This window comes from Aythya ferina (assembly GCF_964211825.1).
Source record: "Aythya ferina genome assembly, chromosome: 22".
Classification (NCBI taxonomy): Eukaryota; Metazoa; Chordata; class Aves; order Anseriformes; family Anatidae; genus Aythya; species Aythya ferina.
The window spans coordinates 6,508,180-6,529,616 of NC_140320.1; the positions used below are offsets into that span (position 1 = coordinate 6,508,180).

The window sequence follows — 21,437 nt, forward strand, 5'->3', positions numbered from 1 at the left end:
GTATTACACAGGGTGGCTGGGGCACAGAGGTGAAGTCTTATTACTCCACCGAGAGGAGATGGGGGGGGCACAAAGGCACGGTGCTCAGCAGCGAGGTTACTCAGGGGCTGCACACCACCTCCGTGTGCTGCTTCAGCCTCGCCTCTCCGTGGCTAATGAATGTTACAAAAGGGGAGGGAGGCAGCAGAGGCTGGAGGGAAATGGAGCAGAAATGCAAGGCTGCCATCTCGGATATCATCTGCCTCTCTCCAGACAGGCTGGCACAGAAGCAATGGGAGAGCAGCACCCGCAGCAGCGGGGGCTTGGCTGGAGCAGAGGGCACAGGGAGAGCGGCCCCACGGGACAGGGGCCAGGCATAGCAGGGGCACCCAGCACCCAGGGAAGCTGCTATGGGAATGGCTTTTGCTGGAGCATGGGGAATTGAATCATGGCAGAAGCTTGGAAGGATGAATCCTCCTGTGCAGCTCACTAGGTTGTTCCCAGGGAAGAAGCCTGCAGGCAGATTCAACTTCAGAAATGGGGGCCGGAGTGGGCACGGATAAGGGACATGTCCCAGAATCAAAGCTGTGCACACACACAGCACCATGTGCAGAGGAATCTGTGTTCAGCAAAGAGGTGCACTTGTCTCTGGAAAGCAGCAAATGATCCTGGCTGTGCTGAACGCTCTGCTTATTCACCCTCCACAAGGGAGGGGGAAGCAACTCTCATCCCATTCCAGCCATCAGCTCCCTGCTCTCGCACCACCATGCTCGGTGCTGCACATGGGCAGCTCTGCCCTGAACACTACAGCATAAAGCAACCAATTCTTAGAGCTGAGGTGCTGCAGCCAAGGGAGACTACGTGATCAGCTGAGGGTTGCATGGAGAGCCCAACCTCATCCTACCCACACGACCCCTTCTGCTCTCCCCAGTGCCTCGCCGGCAGTGCTCCCAGTGGCGCAGCAGCTCTGCACTCCGGGCATGGCTTCCCGACAGGCAATCACATCTTAGAGGCTCTGGCATTTTCTTAGAACACCTCAAATTGCTTTTTTTACACCTCACTGCTCAGTGCCAACCCCAATTCATGTTATTTGTGCATTTGCTTACAGAACATTATCTGATCAGTCACCCTGTAAGAGGCTGGGGAAGAGTCTTCAGCTTCTCCTTGTCACTGAAGCAGGTCAGGCACAAAGGAATCGGTGCAAATATTTTGTAAAACAAACCTCCCCCCAGTGCACCGGCTGCTGAGCACATGGGAAAGCTCTCGCTAGGGTCCTGAGCATGGGTTGACGTGGCCCAAGAGACAGCACCTGGTTCTGAATACCTGCCTGCCCAGTTGCCTGCTCTGGAGCCAAGCTGTGTCCTTTTAATGGCAACAAATAGAGGAGAAAGAGTATTTGGCACATTTACATATATTCCCTCTGCTGGCAGAAGCTGGAAAAGGCAACACCCAAAACTCATGAAGATGCTGGAGCTGCAAAATACACCTTTACACATCCATCCTTTCAGGTACATCTCCAACAGTGCTGCATGTAACTGCACGTCGGTGGCCCTCTGGTAAGGGGCCATGGAGGCACTGCCAGCCCTGCAGACAAAGCAGCTCCGTTTCTTCTCTCCAGGGAAGACAGAAGAGGCTAAGCCACTTAGCCTTGCAAACTCCAGCCACCAAGAGCGTACAAAATACTAGTGCAGCATGGTAACACAGAGGTAGCATGACTGCCCTCAGGCTAGGCAGCCCTTCGCAGCAGCTGCATCAAACCAGAGCTGCCGCTTATTTCAACAGGAACCCTTGTTTGAAAAAAAGGTGCAAAAAAAATGTTACAATTAATAATTTTATATTAGCCCATCCTTCCAAGCTGTTCTTTCCTAACCATCTGCATGTCCTGAAATGTGAGGTTTTAGTCATAAATGCCAGGCCTCGTTTTGGAAATTTATAAGCTGTTTTGCTTCCATTACCTGAACAGCTTCCAGATACTATATACAGGCATTGTAATCATCTGAGTTCCACCATGAAATGGCATGATAAACTTTACAAACGCAAAGCTTCTGCGCAGCAGACGCTCAGTATTCCATAGTTCCAAAGAATTTCCTCCTTCCTTTGACAGAAGCCAGGTATCCCACAAGTAAAAAACGGGAGTCCATCTGCTCAAGCATATAAGGGCACAGACCTTTCAGCAGTAACATATTAGAAGCTGTACTCAAGAAAGGCGACATATTTCAACTTCCATATTGCAGCCACAACCCCTGATGCACCATCAATTAAGAGCAGCAATAATTACAAATGGAAAACTGCAGACCTCAGAGCAGATAATGTGTTTCCATTAGATTAAGTAGTCATAGAAATCAAAAATAAAACCTATACTTCGGCTAATTAAGCCCACTCACCATCTGATTAAGACGTGTTGTGATACTATGGAAAAGTACCAAAGAGCTATTGTAAGTAAACCAACACAACTGGGTATTAATATTATATTCCTTGTCAGAAAGGATAATTGATCTGCCTAGAGGTTAACCAAGATAATTACTGCAGGTTGACAATATTGTCAATGTTAAACCTCTTGCTCCGTGCAGCAGCATCAGGGATAAGAGAGGCTAAAACCCTGCCCCCGGACAGCCTGTACTGCTGACTTGTAACATGGCATTATTGCAACAGCCTCCCCATTCACCTCTGCGTCTGACTTGAAATAAGAACACACGCTGCTTGTTGAAATTCTTCCCCCTCAAAATTCTGTTTGAGAAAAGCTGATGTAAGGTTCTCTAAAAAATAAATCCCTGCAATTCTTTCAAATCGGGGGGGCAGAACAAACCATACTTTCTTACCTGGCTATGATTCATATCTACAAGGCCAGATGCTGGGACTAACAGCGTTTACTTTGGAGAGCGTGGGGCCAGATTTTTACAAAGTGCTACAAGCACTTACTGTGCCTACAAGCATCTTTTAAGCTCACCTCCAGGCAAACAAATAAATTCCACATTCTTTGTTCTGAATCTGCAATACCATGCACTGATTTGTGCATGGAAAGGTAGATTTGGGACACAATTTATTGTTTCCCACTCCAAAGCTACAGGTCTTGCTGTCCTCCTTTTTCCTACTATGGGTGATTTAGTGGAGAGGAATCCTTCTGGATTTAGCAACTGCAACTAGTGCCTAAGACCGGTCTTCTGGAGCTGACCATTGCTTTACAGAGTTGACTTCACAGGACTGTTCCGGGAGAAATGACTTTTTGGAGGTGCAAAAACACATAATTCAAACTGTTACCAGAGAATGCATTTATATCAGGGGATAAATTACTGTATGCAAAGAGTATTATAAATGGCCTGCTGTCAAAACAGAAGGATGTATCTGCCAGGGACACTGCTGGGGTCCGAGGTCAAGTACTACTCAGTATTTTCATTCATGACCTAAATGATGGAATAGAAAGAATTATTAGACTTGCAGATGACACCACACTAGGGCTGGCAGCACATTGGAGGATAAGCTAAGGATCAATTGTGATTCTGATAAACTGGGAGTGTGATCGAAAAGTCCAGGGAATGTAATTAACTTGTAAGGTACTGCTGGAAAACCAGGACTGCAGAAAGCTCGGGGTTACAGGAGGTCACAAATTGAACATGAGTCAACAGCCTCGTGTTGCTGCACAAAGGCATCACAGCAGGATGCATTTACAGACATGTACTTTACAGGGCGCAGAGGAGTTGTTCTGCCCAAGAACAATTTTGTCAGCAGACCTAAGGCTGGAGGGTTGGGTCTGCACCCAGCTCTGTCTCACCTCAAGGATGTCCTCTACTGTTTTTGTGTTTCCATTAAATCTGTTTGTGGGAGATTCACAGGAAATAAAGATAAAAGGGGCATGACAGTGAATTTGATTAAATATTCAAAGACTGTTTTTGGCATTATTTACTCAAATATGACTCCAAGCTTTGGGTTCCAGTTTTGGTTGTTACTGTGGAAACCAGCTTAACATGGATATATAAAAAGAAAGGGCTAATCAATTAAATAATTTAAAGAGTGAAACAAAACCATGGGGAAAAAAACATGACAGGTTTCTCTGTGTTTAGGATTCTCAGTCTCAGTGTTTTATACCAAGAGCAGGAGGTATCTAGGACACTGGGCTTGCCTGAGAGCTAATTGCTCCAACACTTCTGTCCTCCAGGACACCTGAAAGCAGCGAGGAGTGGCAGCTCCTAATCGCTGCTTACAGGACAAATGCCAAGGAGCTCTCATTCCAAAAATCCTAACCGAGGCTAGCAGGCAGAGCTGCGAGAAAGCTCAGCTCCTGACAGTGCCAGGGGCACGCAGGTTATCATGAGGCCAGCAGGAGAGGGGCTGGTGGGAGCAAGCTGGGGGTGGCCCTGAGCACCCCGAGGTGGAGCAGGGTCTGGTGGCCCTGGAAGAGCCCCAGGTCCTCGTCCAACACCCACCGACTGCACAGCCTTGCGCAGACCCTGCCATTCCTGCACAGCTTTCTGCTTTATATATCTGTGAAGCAGGAACACTAATCCTCACCTGCCTTCTTGGCTAATATTTGCAAAGGGCTTGGAAGTCTTCTGGAGGAAGGAGGTATAAAATAGTAAAAGCATTATTCAACACCCCCCTTCCCCAGCTTGCGTGGAGAGCTGTGAGCTAAAGTGCTGCTCAGCATACTGTATCTGAGGCAATTTAGCTGAAGTTTGACATCAGAGCAGTATTTACACCTCATCAGCATTCAGCATAGGCAGGGTAATGCCAGTTGGAGGGGCAAGGAATAATAGCAAGCAGACAGTATCAGTGCTAGGAGAAAGCCTGCCTGGCCTGGCCACCCTCCCTGCCTGTGACACACTGGAGGGGACACCCGGGCCACTCCAAGGAGCATAACCCAGTGCCACTACCCCCTGTTTTTGGGGAGGAGCACAGAAGGGGCCAGGAGACCCACCATAGGTGACAGGAGATGGGACAGGGGGCATTACAGCACCCAACCCAGCACCACGAGCTCAGGGCCCCAGCGGCTGCCCAGGGCTGTGCTGTTGCAGCCTGCCAGGGCCTGGTTATCCCGACCTGCCAGCAGCAGCCCTGCAAATCCCAGTTGTCCAGTACCCACCACCACCAGGGCAGGGATGGAGGCTACCGGACCTGCTCTAGCCAAGAGGTCATTTGTCTCGCCTCACAGAGGGAACTAGATCAATGATGTACCTGTAGGAACTACGGGCATGTTTGACAGCATCCATAAGGTTTTCTGTCACGCTATCTAAAAGGTATTTCTTGGCTGTTCAGACAACACAGTCATTATTTAACCAGTGCCAGAAGATTGATTTCTTTTTTGCTCACTGTCCTTACTCGTCACCCACCAGCCAGCCTCTCGCTGTGCTGGCTGCAGGTCCCATGCCTCTGACATGAGTTTTCCTTCAGCTGGAGCAGACCCAGCGCCAGCTCCACGTCCCCCCACCCATCCCAGCTGTGCTACACCAGGCCAAGAGCAGCAGGGATGCAGCCCGTGCCCAGGAGCTGCACCACCAGCGGGGTGGGTACCCTGGTTCTGATACCTCTGATTGGGTTTATTGGAAGGACAGACCTCACAAAACCCTTACAAACCTCTTAGAGCAGGATGAGGCACCACTGAACTGTTCTTCAACACACACCTCTCCCTCCAGAAGTTTGCAGCCAGACCAGATCTCTGCCATTGTAGAAAACCTCTCGGAGCCCAAAGAAGACCTCAGGCAGGTCAAGAAGGCATTCACGGGCTGCTGGATGCTGCCTCAGCAAGCTGCTCCCCTCTAGACAGGCTGCTGGGGCCCCCACAGCATGGAAGGGGCCGGGGTACCAGCGGCACGCAGGCAGCAGGCGCTCCTGCCTGCAGGAGACGGCCGCATCGCAGAGGAGGAACTGGCAGCCGGTGCTTTTAATTGAATAATTTAAGCATTATTGATTTTTCCTACTAGCTGGAAACAAGGCCCAAACTCCAGGCCCAGCAGAAATGATTACAAAGTAGGGTCTCTTCAGACAACTAAGATATCATTCTCCTCAAACATGGAAGAAGCTGCTGGAACAGGATGCTGAGCATCGCGGAGCTCTGGGGAGGGTGCTGGCAGCTCGGTACCCCCGGGCAGGAACAGCCCTGCCTGCAGCTCAGGTCCCACCACCCGGGAGGGCAGGATTTCTGCACTGGGTGCTGCGTGCAGGGAGATAAGCTGCATGCAGAGAAGTGCTGGCAGAGGCAGGATAGCCACAGGGAGGATGCCACCCCATGCCAGCATGCCTCTGCCAGCTGCACCACCTGTTGGAGCTTGAGGACATACTAGCTGGCAGATTTCAGCAAACCTGTTGCAAGTCAGCTCCACCTAACTTGCAAAATGCTACTTAGGGACCAAGTAGATGCAAACCCAGATGAGCTGGTGGGTTAAGCTTTGTTCCCAGCAAACAGAGCCAAGGGAAGTGCAGGACCAAAACATCCTGGCATGCCTGCTCAATATAGACAATTAAAGGATGGCACAAATAAGATTTACAGTTACAGGTGACCAGTCACAGTTCTCAGTATGGTGCTGAGGGTGTTCCAGCACGAAGAAAATACATTGAGCATATCGTGATACATCAGGCAACGTCCAGACACTGCACATGCTCTGTGCAAGCTACAGATGCTGAACAAGGAATAAAATGGGTAGTGAGGTGATCCATAGGGTGTACCAGACCTCAAACCTGCCAATCCAGCTTGCTCCCTGTAAGCATGATAGCCTGGGCAGATTTTCTCAGAGGAATGTGAAAGAGGGCAGTGAAGGGCTTTTCATGCTCCTATGTAGGAGAGTCATGCTTTAGAATATGCTTGCAAATGCGTAAGTCCCTTTGAGCAAAAGGAGTCTAAGCAAGTTATTCATGCTCTTGCACTGCTGCTGCCCCAGGTGCAGCTCTATTTTGAAGCGTGAGCAAGCTGTAGGCTGGCAGCTCCTCCTCTCTGCTGGAAACTTGCAGCCATGTAGCTACTCCACTCCAAAAACCTCTCTAACCAGTCGTCTCTGCTAAGGGATCAACCATCTCATGGTCGACCTGCAGAAACAAGGACAGGACAGTGAAGTATATCCCACTACAAGAAGAAATGAACTTGTTATAAAACAGTTGCCAATGGAGTGATGAACACAGCAGCATCACACACAGAAATGGAAGACACACTTTAATGGCTTTGCTATTGATCCAAAGATGGTGATTTTGCCTTTGACATTGAAGCACACGATGGGTAAGGGAAAAAGGCAGCTTGCAGGCTGTTCCTGAGGGTAGGCTGCCAAGTACTATGCTTATCAGCTACATAGATGCCACTAAACACAACAGACCTGGGCTCTGTCATGCCAAGTACCATACAACACTGAAACAACCCTGCCCGAGATGTCAGACCACCTAGGAGTCCCCCAGAAGTGTATCTCCCAAGCAGAAATCCATAACTGCCTTGCACCCAATAACCTGAAGTTTCAAGAATATTTTTTTCAGTTTCTCCAGCCCCTCTGAAGAGGACAAGTGTGCCAAAAGGACTACCGTATCAGGAAATCTTGATGCATTTAAATAAAAAAGCAATTAAACACTTTAATAGGGAGGGAGGAAGGAAACTATTAAAATGATTCCAGGATGACCTTAAAGCCTTCCACAGTTGTAGCTGAGAACATTAATATTTAGCAAGCCTGCCTGACTTGATCTCAGCACCACCATCCATCCTCACCTCCTACCACGTGGGCCCATTTGCACCCGTACACAGCCGAAGCAGAACAGCCCTGCCACGGCCTCTGCAACAAAGCTTCATGTGTAACCTTCCCAAAACAAGTAGTCCCATCTTTTTCCTCCTGACTATTTATAAGTACTATTTACCAGTCATTTAGCAACAGGAGTAAACAAGCCAGTGCCCAAAGAATTCCTCACCTGGGCAACCAGCAGCAGCTGCCAGCACCAACTGCACGAGCATCAGGAGTGCTGCGAGGGTCCTGGCACCCAGCCCACCACGGACATAACAGACCTCGGAGCTTGGCGGCTGCCTGATAGCCACCCATCTCACGTAATAATAATAATAAATGCCTTGCACTTCCACGGTCCTTTTAACAAGAGGACTTCAAAGCCCTTGTAGATACAGGCGGCCCTGTGATGCCCTTAACAAGCACATTTTTAGTCTCAGTTTTATGGATGAGGAAATTGCAGCTACTGAGGTAGAATAATCTGCCCACATGACACAGGAAAGGACGAACAGCAGCCATGGAGGAAAACACAAGAGCTGCGATTCTCAGCCCCCACCAAGACGAGACTCCCCCCTTGGCTGGGGAAAACACAGAGCACCAGGAGTGGGCTCCCCCCAGCACAGAGCCCTGACCCAGCCCAGCCTTGTGGAGCTCTCGTTCTCTGCTACCTGAAGCAGAGGGCACTTGCCAGAGATTACACAGGACAAGGACTTTAATGAACAAGTCCTGCAGAAGGGCTATTTTTACCCGCCCCAGCATACCAGCTGAACACTAGACCAGGGACCTAGAGGCATCAGCTGTTGCTTCTAATTTAAACAAGTTGGCTGCAAAAAAAGCAGCAAGGCTAGAGAAGGGCTGCTAACACACACTGTCCACAGCTGGTAAAACAAAGCCACGACCACCTCCTGGGCACAGCTGGGGAGGCGCAGATAGCAGGCAAGGGGAACAGAGGACAGAAATAAAGATTTCTACAGAAGGGCTGGGGGAGAGGAGGGCAGGACAGCAGTGACCCAGGGCACAGGATGCCTGCAAGCATCTCCGTCTCCAGAGCCTGGCAAGTTGAGCGATGAGGCTGGAGCAGGGCAGAGCATCCCTGGCCCCCCATTTGAACAGTCTCATTGACGAGCCTTGTCATCATTCCTCAAGACTAATTTTTTTAAATTGCAAAATCTTACAGAGCTATTAACCTCAAAAGAGTTTAACATATGGCAGCACAAGTCTCCCTCTTACCCTAATTATAAGGCTTGCAGTAATGGGGCTGTCTTTTAAGTTACAGCTGCTATGCTTTTGGCTTTTCACTAACATTACATCCTATTAAGGAGCTACACTTAATGCATGCAAATTACCAGAACACGGAGTGCTTCGGACCAGCGAGGGGATGCATTTAAGCAACAGCAGCAATATCCCAGGGTCAGGCTCACCCTGCTGAGAACTCCGTATGATCCATCAATCAAACTCCAGTCATTAATTAACTAATTCATTAAATATCTTTATATATGAAGGTTCATCAAGGCGGAACATCATGTTGACAGCGACGTCCTGTCAGCACTTAGCAGTACAAGCTCCCCCTCCCAGCCCAGCAGCTCCCCAGGCAGGTGGGGCCATTGAATGCCCTCAGAGCCCCCCACTCACCATGGCTTCACCACAGCACCCCCAGGGCAGCAGCCCCCACCACACTATATGCCCTCCCCAGTGGCAAACCCTTGGGGTGACCATCATCAGCCTGCCCTGCCCCACCTGCCCCCAGCACTGCCCTGCAGCCCCCCAGAGAGCTGCTGCACAGCAAGAGCAGAGCTGGTCTCACCAGGAGTAATAATGAAATGCAAATAATAATAAATATTTGTTAAATAATAATAAAGGCAAGGCAATGGGAAGCTGGGGAGGGGAATAGAGAAAAGCCCACAGCAGCAGAAACGGTTTCATGGCCCAGCAGTGAAAGGCACTGCCACGGTGCTTCATCCTGCCAGACGGAGCTGCTGGCTGCGGTGGGTGCTGCTCATCATGACAGCAGCCCTGAGCTGGGCCAGGTACTGCCCAGAAATGCTTTTGAAGGGGATTTTTGGGAAAGCCCGCCTTAGCAGAGCAATGAATAGTATTTTCCTATCATATAAATAAACCGAGGATGGAGTTGCAGCCAAAACACCCATGGCCAAACCCACTCTGAAGCCCAGTCACTGCAAATGTCCTCGTGGGGCCCCACCTGCCTGTCACCCCCTTACATATTACCCCGAAGCATCACTGCAATCAGTCCCCAAATGAACTGCGTTTCTGTGAGCTGCAAGCAGAGCACAAGAGTACCACAGACCTGGCTCCAGCCCAAGGACTAATTTACTTTCCTAAGCCTTGAGTTCAACTAGGCATATTAAAACGGTGTGGGAAACGCTGCCAACCCTGCTCAGTCTAGACGGGGTGCTCGGACTGGCTGTTTTGCCCTCCCGTTTCCTGCAGTATCCGAGCATCATCTCTCTGCCCTGAGGTCTGTGCAATCTGGTCACCGAAGCCTCCCCCTTCCAGTGTTTAAAAGCCTCCCGCCCTACAGCAGCTCCAGGAGAGGCCATGCTGCGGTAGCATGCAGTAATGGTAACCTCCGAATCAATTCTTGCTCCCTGAAGAAAATCCTCCTGGCTTTAGTGCCACAAGCTGTAATACTGAAAATGGCTGTAAATTTGAAAAATTGGCACATTGTAGTCCAACAAGACAATTTTTGAATTGCTCCATGCAGCTGTGCAGTTCTGGATGCTATGCTGCTTGCATCTTAAACTGGGAGGTAGAGCATGTTCCAAGCTGAAATAAATAATAATAATAATAAAAAAAAAAAAAAACAGTTTTGTTTTGTGGTTTTCCTTCCTGCCCATCCAAAACCTGTGTGCTGATCCTTGGTTAACCTCAGCAGTAGGATGCTGGACTCAGCAGCACGGCTAGAGGAACCCCAACATCTTCGGGGGAGATGGGAGGCAAAAGCAGTGTTGGGGGGGTGAAATGCCCCAGTGAGAGAAGCGCTCGCCCCAGCATCTCCAGGCCCACCCAGGAGTTTGGCTGTGATGTCTGTCACAATCTGCATTAAGGATGTTTTCCCCTCTCTCTCTCGGTGTTGGGCTTTTGTAGCCTGCTACCTTTGCATCCCACAAGCTGCAAGGTAGGGAGCAAAAGGTTTAGATTTAGCAGCTGGTTTTGTGCTTTAAGAGAACCCAAAGCAGCAAAACTGCGCCACAACCCTACCATCAAGCCAGCATGAACTTGCTCGAGGACTGCACAAAGTGTTTCTGGGCACCAGGGAGTAGGGTAGCTGAGGCTGGGAGGAAACTGGGACTGAACCCCTTAGCAGGATTAAGGGGCACCCAGAGAAAAGATCACTGCAGGTTGAGCCAGGCTGACTAAACCAATTTAACATCCCAGTTACTCAAAGAGGGTCTGCATTTATGCTGGACTGCGAGGCCTTTCAGTTTCTGTGCTCTAAAGCAGGAGACAAAATCCTGGAATAAATAACTTGCAGGGAGATGAGAAAGCAAAAGAAACAATCGGTATCTGGAGGAGGCAGAGGAAAAAAAAAACTCATTTAACCAGCCATAATGAACTACTTCACACGTCGTTTCTTCTGGTGAACAAAGACTGGGGAGGGTTTGTGGATGATATCTGAAAGTCAGACCCCTTTCAGGAGCAACACATTTACTGTACTGCAGTTCTTCCGGGAAGCCAACAAGACTGGCTCATTAAATTTTAGTATTATCTCTGTAGCCTTCTGCATTGTTTGATTAAAGTTTAATAGCTTGCTTGGTGGCGTTTGCTGTCTATTGTCGAGCCTTGCCCCCTCCCACCAGCAGTCCTGCCTTCGCTGGGGGAAACACAAGGCCTTGGCTGGCTTTGCTCTGTCGGGAGGTGTCAGGAGGTTGCAGGGTTTGAAGAGGAAGCCTCAGGAACCCCACAGTGGTTGTTTTTCTCCAAGGTGATCTTCTGCCTGCTTCGCAAGCACCAGCTCTGGGGGGTGCTCTCTTGGGAAGCGCAATGCTTCTTGCCTTGCCCAAACACCAGTCTGATTTCTGGTCTTTGTTCCCTCTGACTCTGCTTGTGCTCTCTTCCAGCGCTGAGTACAGCTGCAGAGCCTGTCCAGAGACAGGTGCACGACCTCTGAACCATCTCCTACAGCCTCAGCAAGGACTTCAGGTATTTTTGAAAACAGGCAGGGAAGGGAAAAGGACTCCTTGTCTTTGTAGGGTCCAAATGGAGAGGCCCTCAGGCAGACCGTGTTTTCACAGAATTCTCAGCAACACATCTCCCAGAAATCTGTCTCAGTTGAGAACCTTAAGAGTGGATGAACCCACCACAATAATTTCTGGAAATCTTAGCCTGCAAATTGCAAGAGGTCTGAGAGCCCTGCCTGCAAAGTTGTTTCCATTCCTGGTGGCCATTCAAAACCTACCCATTTCTGCCTGTAAATCAGGCTGCCAGAATCTGAGTACCTCCTTCCCAGGTCCATACGTGAGCCATTGCGCTTGCAAAGTAACTGCAGGCACCAGACTGTGCATGCAAAATTGAGTGCCTGATTGTATGAAAATGTTCTCTGTGAAATTAAACGTTAAGTCTGAATGAGCAGAATTTTACCGAGATGTTTGTGTGTGCATTGAAATGCAGGATGGCCTGAAGCTGTTTGTCTTAAGAATTTAATGAAAATACTTTGTTTATTGCAGCGTGTTGTATGTGTGAATTATAGGTGTACATAATGCCTAACAAATGGAGCGCACTTCTGCATCCGCTGCCTGGGGGATTCCTGCACACACACACTTGTAGCACTGACTGTCACATCAGGATCCGAGTGAAATGCAGCCTTAGCTCCTAAGCAGCCTGTGGAGCTTTGGTCACTGCATAAGACCAGGATCTTTCAGGACTTTCTTCTAGCTGTTCCTGTGAGACCATCAGAGGACTTTGGTAGGCAGGACTTGAAGAAGGAGGGCCTGGGTTGTTTAGTCACTCACTTTCTCTGTTGAAAATGAATTACGGTGTCTAAGAGGGATGCCCCAGCCCAGCCAGGTGCAGCGCAGAGATCCCCTGGGATGGCTGGGGGCAATGGTCTGCAAGCTTGGCATTGCACGTGGTCCCATCAGGGACAAGAAACCCAACAGCCCTGCGATGCCATCTGCCTCCATGCATTTGGGGTTTCGGATACATGGGAGTTTGTAATTGAGAAGGTGGTTGCTACCCCAGAACCACCATCCTCTGCCAGGTGAGAGGAGGTACAGCTCCTCTGAGCCCCCTGGACATGGGCAGCACGGTGCCACCCAGGGGCACCGCCTGAGACCAGCCAGCAGCCCGAGAAGCTGCACTTGACCCCTCGTTGTGGAGCGACAGCACACCTTCCTCCCCGCCCCCTTCTTCTCTATCAAAAATCTGAAGCCATTTTCAGTATTACAGCTTTTGCTGCATAAAGCAGGGGGATTTTCTTCAGGGAGCAAAAAATTGATTCAGAGGTTTCCATTAACTCACATTAGCACAGCACGGCCACTTTCAAGGGCTGGTCTTGGCAGTGAGCGTATTGTAAAAGAAATGGGGCGTTTTCAATGCCCGAATTCAGTGGAGTTAAGCTGGAATAAGTCCATTAGGGGGTGATTTTGCAGTGGGGTGTGGGAGACAGCCTCCTGGAGATCACGGGGAAGATCAGATGGGATTCTCGTGGCATTTCACAGAGCTTGCTGGGGGAATTCTCAGCGAAATGGGAGCTTTTGAGAGCAAGGCAGATAGGAGGCTACAGTCAGAATGGCAGCAGGATAACAGCAAGTCACAGGCACAGTGCTATACTAATATTACAGCAACATTTTCCTTCTTCATCCCCAAGGCTGAGGAAAGTAAGGCTCAGGAAGATGAGGGGTTTGCCTGAGGATGCCCTGCAGGCCAAGAATAAAAGTCAGGTCCCGGAGCTTTCCCAGATGGGGTGGAACTGAAAAACTGCCATCCAGCCCCCCTGAGCCTCCAAACGGTGCTGGCCTGTCACTTCTCTGTGCTGTTCTAGTTGTGACCCGCCACAACATGAGCTGCTGGGTCAGTGGTGTTGTGACTGTGCTCAGGGGAGCAGAGGTTGATGGTAACGCTCATGGATGTAGTTAGATGGCGATACCCTCTCCCATCAGGCAGCCTCTCGCTGGAGCAGCTTGCTGACTTTGTGGTGCTGTCAGAGTTTCTGCAGACTCTTCTGCCACAACATCTCCGCTCGCTGACATCCCCGTCCCTTCCAGCCTCGTTGCAGGTGACGGGAGACACTGAACTGCCAGTTCTTTTTGCAGGGGGCAGGAGCTGGCAAGGAGCTGCATGATTGATACTGCGATTATGCGATTGCACCTTGGCACCGCAGTAATTGTGCTAGACAGAGCTGTTTAAATACCACCAGACAGAGTATTACTCACATGAAAATGAGGCCTTAAATGTCATTATTTGTGTCATTATTAATAGCCCCTAATTGTGTTCTCTAATCATCATGAAATTATGTTAATATTAATATTCACATCAAAACTGCCTAGGGAATGAGAAGAACTACTTTTTAAAAAAAAAAATCCTACCATATGTCAATCCCCATTAATGTGAAACACTTGCCTTTTGCATCTAGGAGATCAGATGCAAGAAGAGGAGACATGGAGTGGGGCAGGGGGGTTCCTCTGCACCTCTAACTCCTGGAACATGCTCTGCACCGTGATGCCCTGCAAACACGTCAAAGAACTCATTGCCTTAGACTGTACTTGCTTCTTAAGGAGCTTTATTTCTTTTGAGAGGGCTTCTGACAAGTCCATCAGAGGAAACAAAGAGCCGGACAAGATTTTGGTAAGCATCACCATTCAGGTATTCGGCAAGTGCCATGCTGCAACAGGCGTGGGAGTGTGGGAGGGCGATGTCACCAGGGAACAGGGCAATGAGAAGCTGAATTCTTTATTTACACACAGAAATCTTAGATGATGCAGGAATATCGCAACATTTTGTAACGCTACTAGGTTATTATACTTATTTTCCTTATATTAAGTTCACTCCTTACATTGTATTTTTACCAGCACGAAAATCCACCTGAGAGAATGAAAACAGCATGAATCCACCAAAGAAGTATTTGGAAAAAGCCTCCCAAAGGGATTAATTTTAATGGATGTTGCTCGAGAACTGAAATCTTTGGATGTTAAGGACATTTGGCACCCTGTACAATCATTATAATTATTGTAACGGTTCCACTGAGGTGGCATTTTTAGAAGCCTTTACCTAGTCATAGTCCCATTACAGCAGGTGATGTGCCCACACACAGCAAATAGCAGGCTTTGCCTCCAGGAGCTTCCAGTCCAGCAGATGAGATGTACTGGATGAATCGGGTAATGGCCAGGTGGCAGAGAACTGTTTTTCTGGAGAAAAAAAAAAAATAAATGTTAATGAAAATAAATCACTTTCTCCGCAATTTTCTGCAGCTCCATTTTCCAACTAGCTTCACTTGCAAGTATCCAAATGCCTACCTTAATAAAACAGAGAGGTTTCTAAGTGCCAAACTATTATGGCTTGAGTTAAATATAACTCGGAGCGTTAAAATAACTTCAGAGCCGGCGGGATGCGGGCATGTGAGAGCAGCCCTACCGGCCACGTCCTCCCGGGGGCCGACGACAGGGACCGACAGGGACCGACAGGGACCCGCAGGCAGCGCCGGAGCTCAGCTGAATGCGGATGGAGCCCGAAGGCGCCGGGGCCCCGGGCTGAGCACCAGGGCTGGGTGCTGCCAGCACGGCTCGGGGCGCCCCGGGGCACCCCGCACCCCGCGCGCCTGCCCCGGGGGCGGGCAGGAGCCTCGCGAAGGTATTTAACACTTTCGTGCGAACGATTTTGCCATAAAATATTAATGACGTATATATAATCTAATTGATTCCTTAGGGCAATAACCTCTGACAAAATGGCCCTGATTAGAAGATAATTGAGTGTGTTGAATTGCGTCCTAAGAGAGCTTAATGTTGACAAGGTCCATTATCTTGTGATAATGACCCCCTTTTGTCAGGTGTTAGTGCCATTAGGAGACACTTTTGTAGGAATAAATCCTTCCGTTTAACTCTTTTGTCTAATTACATGGATCATTTTACAAACCAAAGCAAACCTTTCCTCCTGGGCAGGCCCCGGGCTGGGGAGGGGCGGCCGGCGGTGGGTGCGCAGCGCCTGGGACCGGGGCTTGGAGCTGTTGGAGCTGCAGGGACCAGGACCCTGCCTCCTTTTTTTTTCCCCATCAGAGGCTTCTGTTGCTCCTTCCAGGAGGGTTTGGAGCTCGCTGCCCGGCAATCAGCTTTCTTTGCAGCAGCGTTTAGCCAGACAAACACGGTGATGAGAGGGAGGCGTTAAACCAAAGTTGCACGGCTCCTGCTCGCCTCCCGGCCAGCTGCGTGCCCGACGAAGATATCCGCGGTCATCTGCGGGGAGAGGATACCATTCACATCCAGGAACACGCTTTCCTTTGCTCTCTTTGCACCTGGTTATTACAGGCGTGCACTATAACTATGGCACTTACAACAACAGGGTGCTCGGCTTTGTCTCTTCGAGTGTGAAAGGGTGTCTAAATGCAACTGCCTCACCGCTTTGTAACTTGAGAATTCTGGATTTAAGGGCTGTTTCCCAGCATCTGGCTCTGAATGGAGCTGAGGGGCGGGAAGGGGAGGCTCCTGTGCCCAGGGTGTCCCTCGTCGTCCATAGCGCCTCTCCAGCTGGGTTCGAGTCTTCCCATCTCAGCCCTTTGCCAGCAGCACGACAGCTAAAGGGGCAAATTCAGATAATTTCACATAGTGCATTTTCTGGGAAGGTGTGGGGAAATAGGGAGAATGGGTAAGAAGCCCAAGGGTGCTGTGCATGAGCACAAAGCAAAAGGAGTCAGTGTTTTTCCCTGAAGACAAATGCCTTCTGTGCTCTCTTCCAGACATGCACGTATATGGACATTCAAGAAAGCATTAATGTAAAACACCATTGATTTCAATTTATATTAATACACTGTGCAGTGAACTGAGATAGCTGATTCACAGTCCTCATCAGATTTCACTGGTGCTGGGTAAATCAGATCCCTTGGTTCACTGTAGTTTAATTATACGCAAATTGTAAGTGAATTAAGATAAATCGAATTAGAACCACTCTAATACTGAATAAAAACACCCACAAAGGAGTTTGCTAGGGTTTAACTAATCCGCTTTGAGAGCTAATGTGGATTCATTGGCCTGGGCGTCCGTGCACGGCCAAGTGCTGATGCCAAGGCTGGGTCCCCATCATGGGCCGTGCCGTGCTCAGGACCAGCAGGAGCACAGCCTCAGCAGGATGCAGAATAACCCAGCAGCCGGGGCAGTTCCACTTGTCCCTGCAATCATCGCTGCTTGCCAGGGAAGGGCTGGCTTGTTTTGACAGTGGTCAGCCACTGGGGAGATGGAGAACAGAGCCAGAGTACCACAAATTAGGATGAAAGTCGGGAGAAGAGGAGCTGGAGCAGACTGATGAGGCACAAATTGGAAGCTGGGGTGGGTCTTTCTTCTTCTTCTTCCCTTTTTTTTTTTTTTTTTTTTTCCTCCCAGGGAAGTGTCATTTGTACAAATTGCCAGTCCGTGCCAGCTTGGGAGAGACCTTAGAAGGGAAACCTGGAGCCTTCCCTGCTTTTCATGTGAGCGGATGCCCCTTTTATTTCTGAGCAAGGAGTAAGTGGAGAAAAAAGGAGCCCCTGTCAGCCTCTCAGAGACAAATTGCTTCCTGCAGCCAGAGGTGGCTCAGCTCTAACAATCACCCACTGCCAGAGGTGAGCGAGGTGCCCCGCTCCCCACCAGCCCCCTCCCTCCTCGCACACCGCTCCCCCCTTAACTGCGGGTTTTTAAATTGAGACCCAGATAAGTAACTAACCGTCCCTTTCATTTTTATCGGGCCAGAATGATTTACTGGGCCAACGTGTGAAAAGTGCATGGGACTCCGCTGCTCAGGCGGCAGAAAATACCTTACTGCCTAAATGAAATGACCCAACCGACGCACAGGGTTAAAGATATATGTGGTGCTCCTGTTCCCTGCCTCCTCTACATCAGATGGGCTGTTATCTCCCTGCGTGCCCTCCTCTTCCGAGAGGGAGGTGGGCAGAACAGGCCACCGGAGGACTGCGAGCCATAAAGTTATTAAAACAGTAGAGGCAACAAAGCAGCATGGATTCCCTGCTGCTCTGACATTTCCAGAGGGTGAAAGGTAAAAATGCAGGGAGGCTCTCATGCTATGTAAAAAACACAGGCCAGTGCTTTTTGGTTTCTGCCTGAGCTCTCAAAGCAGCTAATTAAACGGGAGGGAGAAATCCACAAAGCAAGCTTCAAGCCAGCAAACAAAAGCCGGGCCCGGCAGGGGAGTGGCTGGTCGGGGCTGCGGAAGGATGCTGCCTTCTCCCTGCCGGGGCTGCCTCTGAGCCTCCTTGTTTTGGGGAAGGTCGTGAGCAGGACTTGTTGCAACCAAATGGCTCCAATCACAGCTCCTCATAATTCACCCTAATTCAGACACCGAGGCCAGGAGCCAAACCGCACGGAAAGGTGCAGAGAATTGCAGAACAGCGGTGGGAAATGGCACGCTCCCAGGCAGCCACCTCAAATTCCTTACGGCCTCCGCATCTACACATCAAGCCCTTTGGCTTCCCAGTGCTCGCACACCTCTGTGCAGCATCCCTTAGGGACGTGGCCAGTGGAGACAGTGGGTATGGGTACGGGATACGGGTACAGGTACCATCTGCACTGCATTTTGTGGCTGTCTCGCAGCACAGACTGATACCCCGTCTGATTGATCTCGGGTTAGCCGCCTGTCCACCCACGCCCTATCACTAATGGCCTCATTAGTTAGGGAAAAGGGTTGCTGAAGTCAATTTATAATATGTAATAGTGAAAAACAGCAAAATCAATATCTCCGCAGAGTCAGGGGGAGACTAGAGGGAGGGACGGGGCCCAGGGGTGAGTTCAGATAACTGATGAGCTTAAAAACCACGCTCCCAGCATCTGTACTCACGTTAAATACATAATTGGGAGCATTCAATTCTGATTAGCTGACGAGACAGTCGGCACTTACCGAGGTCTTTCCTTTCCCTGGGCCTTGTGCCAGCAGAGCGTGCCATGCCTCCTGTCCTTCTGTGGGACCGTGCCGCTGTCCCGTGGGGATGGCACCAAGCTGGGGGGCCACCACCCTCCTCCGTGCCTCAGGAGCTCAATGGGCACACACGATGAGACAGGAGTGACAGAACGAGCTGACTCTAGTCTACCTGTGCCCATGCTGGGGAGAGAAAAACCTGCCTGAAGTGGCTCACAAATCTACGGGTTAAAGGCATGCTATTGCAAAGGCAACATGTTGAGAGCTGGAGCCAGACGGATTTGGATGAGCAATGCAGTGAAAATTATCAACTGCGGGAACAGTGGGGGATTCCCTGCTCTGGGGAAACTTGAAATCAGGGATGAATTTGCTCTCTCGCAGCATGCCCTGGGTCACATAGGACTTAATTCAGAGCAGTCAGACATACTGGGCTGTGCACTGAGGGATCCTAAAGGTTCCCTCTGATCCGTGATCCAAAACCACAGCCCCCTGTGACACGGGCCTCTGTGAAGCATCTCGCCAAAGATCTCCATTTAGTGGTAATTCCCTTTATAGCTTATTTTTGCTGTGTGGTTGCACACCCCATTGTTTACCCGAGCACACAAGTCCCTGGCTCTCCTCTCAGTTTTGTTCCTCTCTCAGCTGGCTTCCATCGAGCCAATTTCCCCCTCCTCCTGTGTTTTGCCACGGAGCCTAAATCGACACATCTGTTTTTAAACAGAGGAGCAGTCGCATCATCCCCAGCTTCCAGTGCCACACATCCAGCTACCGAGCCTCCGCTGAGCAGGCAGCAAAGGCACCACCTGCCCCCGCCAAGGGGGTTCTGGCAGGGTGCTGCCCAGCCCGCCTGCTGGGTTTGTATAGGGCCTACAGGGAATGGGGATGGAAAAAAACAACAGCAGAACATTACCCTTTTTTTTTTTTTTTTTTTGAGCATCAGGCTTTCTTCATCGAATTACAGCAACCATAAGACAATTCCAGCTTCTTTTTTTGTCTTCTGATTGTGCTGAGAGCATCCCGCTGAGCAGAGCGATTCGCTCGCAGCCACAGCCCACCCCGAGGGGCTCGCAGCCCAGGGGCAGCCAGGTGCTGCCAGCCCTCTTCTGCGAGCAGAGACTGGGGAAGGACGCAGGCTTGGTTAGGGAGGGAATGGACCAAGATGCCCTCAATTTCAGCCCTGGCTCTCCACCACAAACCCATCCTTCATCTGACATGTATTGTGCACTTGCAGTAAACAAACGCTTAGATGGGTCAGTGCAACTGCAAATGCTTTACAAAGGGGAACCGGAGGGGCTTCATCCATGTCTTGCACTGCCTGGAGAACTCCTGGCAGTGTCCTGCTTGCAGCGAGGCTCCTGGGAAAGCACAGCCTGCCCAGGTCTGTCCTGCCCGTGGGCACCCACCCAGCTCCCCCAGGACATCCCCACCTCGCCTTGCCGCAGCGCCGTCCCCAGCACTCTGCTGGTGCACGCTCCTTGTTTCTGTCTCCTTTCTCTTGCCATTCTTTTTCCTCGTTATAAATTTTGCATTTCTAGCCTGCTTGTCATATTTCCTACCGGATTGGGTGTTTAATTAAAATCATAATTAAAATTGATCTCCTCATTAGCATGCACCTGCTCTGCTGCTCGCGTCCTGGCATTTAATTATACACTGAAGATGTCAAGTCTGACAGGCGAGAACGAGACCCTGGCCAGCAACCCCTGACAGGACTTCCTGGTGACAACATCTGGACGGCAGGGACCCATCTGCTGGGCAGGGGGACACGGCACTGGGATGCTGGCAGGGTTGCCACTGGTTTTGCTGGGGTTATCTCATTATTTCAGTAGCAGAGTCGCAGCCATTACTTGGAAGATCCTGTGGCCTTCCTCAGCCAAAGCCAAGCTGGTGGGGACTGGGGCTGAGGTGGACACCGAGCTCCCCGTTCTTACACTGACAGGGATATGGAGTCAGCAGGGCTGTTAACATCCCTTTTGGTGTTAACACAATCTCTTGAGTTTTCCACCACAGAAATGTACAGGCCAAGTTTCCCTGCAGGCACAGACCTCCTCCTACTCGCCAGGCTCCAAGGAAAGCCTTGTGGTGCCAGTGAGCTCAGGCACGCATCCAGGCGGGTCCCAAAAAGGCCCCGCAGCACACCTCGCTCTCACTCAGTGAAAACAAACCTCCTGTCACCGCACCTTTTGTAAGCTATCAACAGAATTATCAAAGAGGCTTCAGTGTGCAGCAGAAACTTAAACTGCATCTGTTCCTTTTCTTGTGCGTGCCACACAGTAAAGCTGCCAAAAGGCATTTTTGGGGCCATTTTAAATTAGGAGTTTTATTCCCCTGCACTTTCAGAGTCCCTAACCGATGGATATAGTTTCAATGGGACTCAAAAAATGATGAAAGCCAACATCAGGCATACCTACCAGCTCCAGCACCCTCCCCTGTGGGAGCTGTGTGTACTGGGGACCTCCCTTCCCTCCCCACGTCCAGCACCACAGGGTGCCTGCCTGGCACCCAGACCCACAGCCTGTAGCTGCAGAAGCTTCAGCCCAGATGCTCTGAATGATGTAATCGAGGGTGCTCATCAAAACAGCTTGTAGTAAAGAGTGAAGATGGGAAGACCTTTAAATCTCCCTTCAGTACCACTTATTGCAACCGATGCCAGTCATTTATCCCCAGCCAGGACCGGCTGCTAACGCACAGCAATGTGCCTGCATGTAT

At 50.1% G+C, this 21,437-nt stretch overlaps 1 long non-coding RNA gene across 1 annotated transcript; it reads right to left on the minus strand.

Annotated features, from left to right (window-relative positions):
• Nucleotides 1–14,383: 14,383 nt before the first annotated feature.
• LOC311422659 lies at nt 14,384–16,137 on the minus strand. The gene is made up of 2 exons (XR_014685469.1): nt 15,760–16,137; nt 14,384–15,025 (listed from the first exon to the last, which is right to left on the minus strand). It is a non-coding gene; the product is annotated as an uncharacterized lncRNA (long non-coding RNA).
• Nucleotides 16,138–21,437: the final 5,300 nt, after the last annotated feature.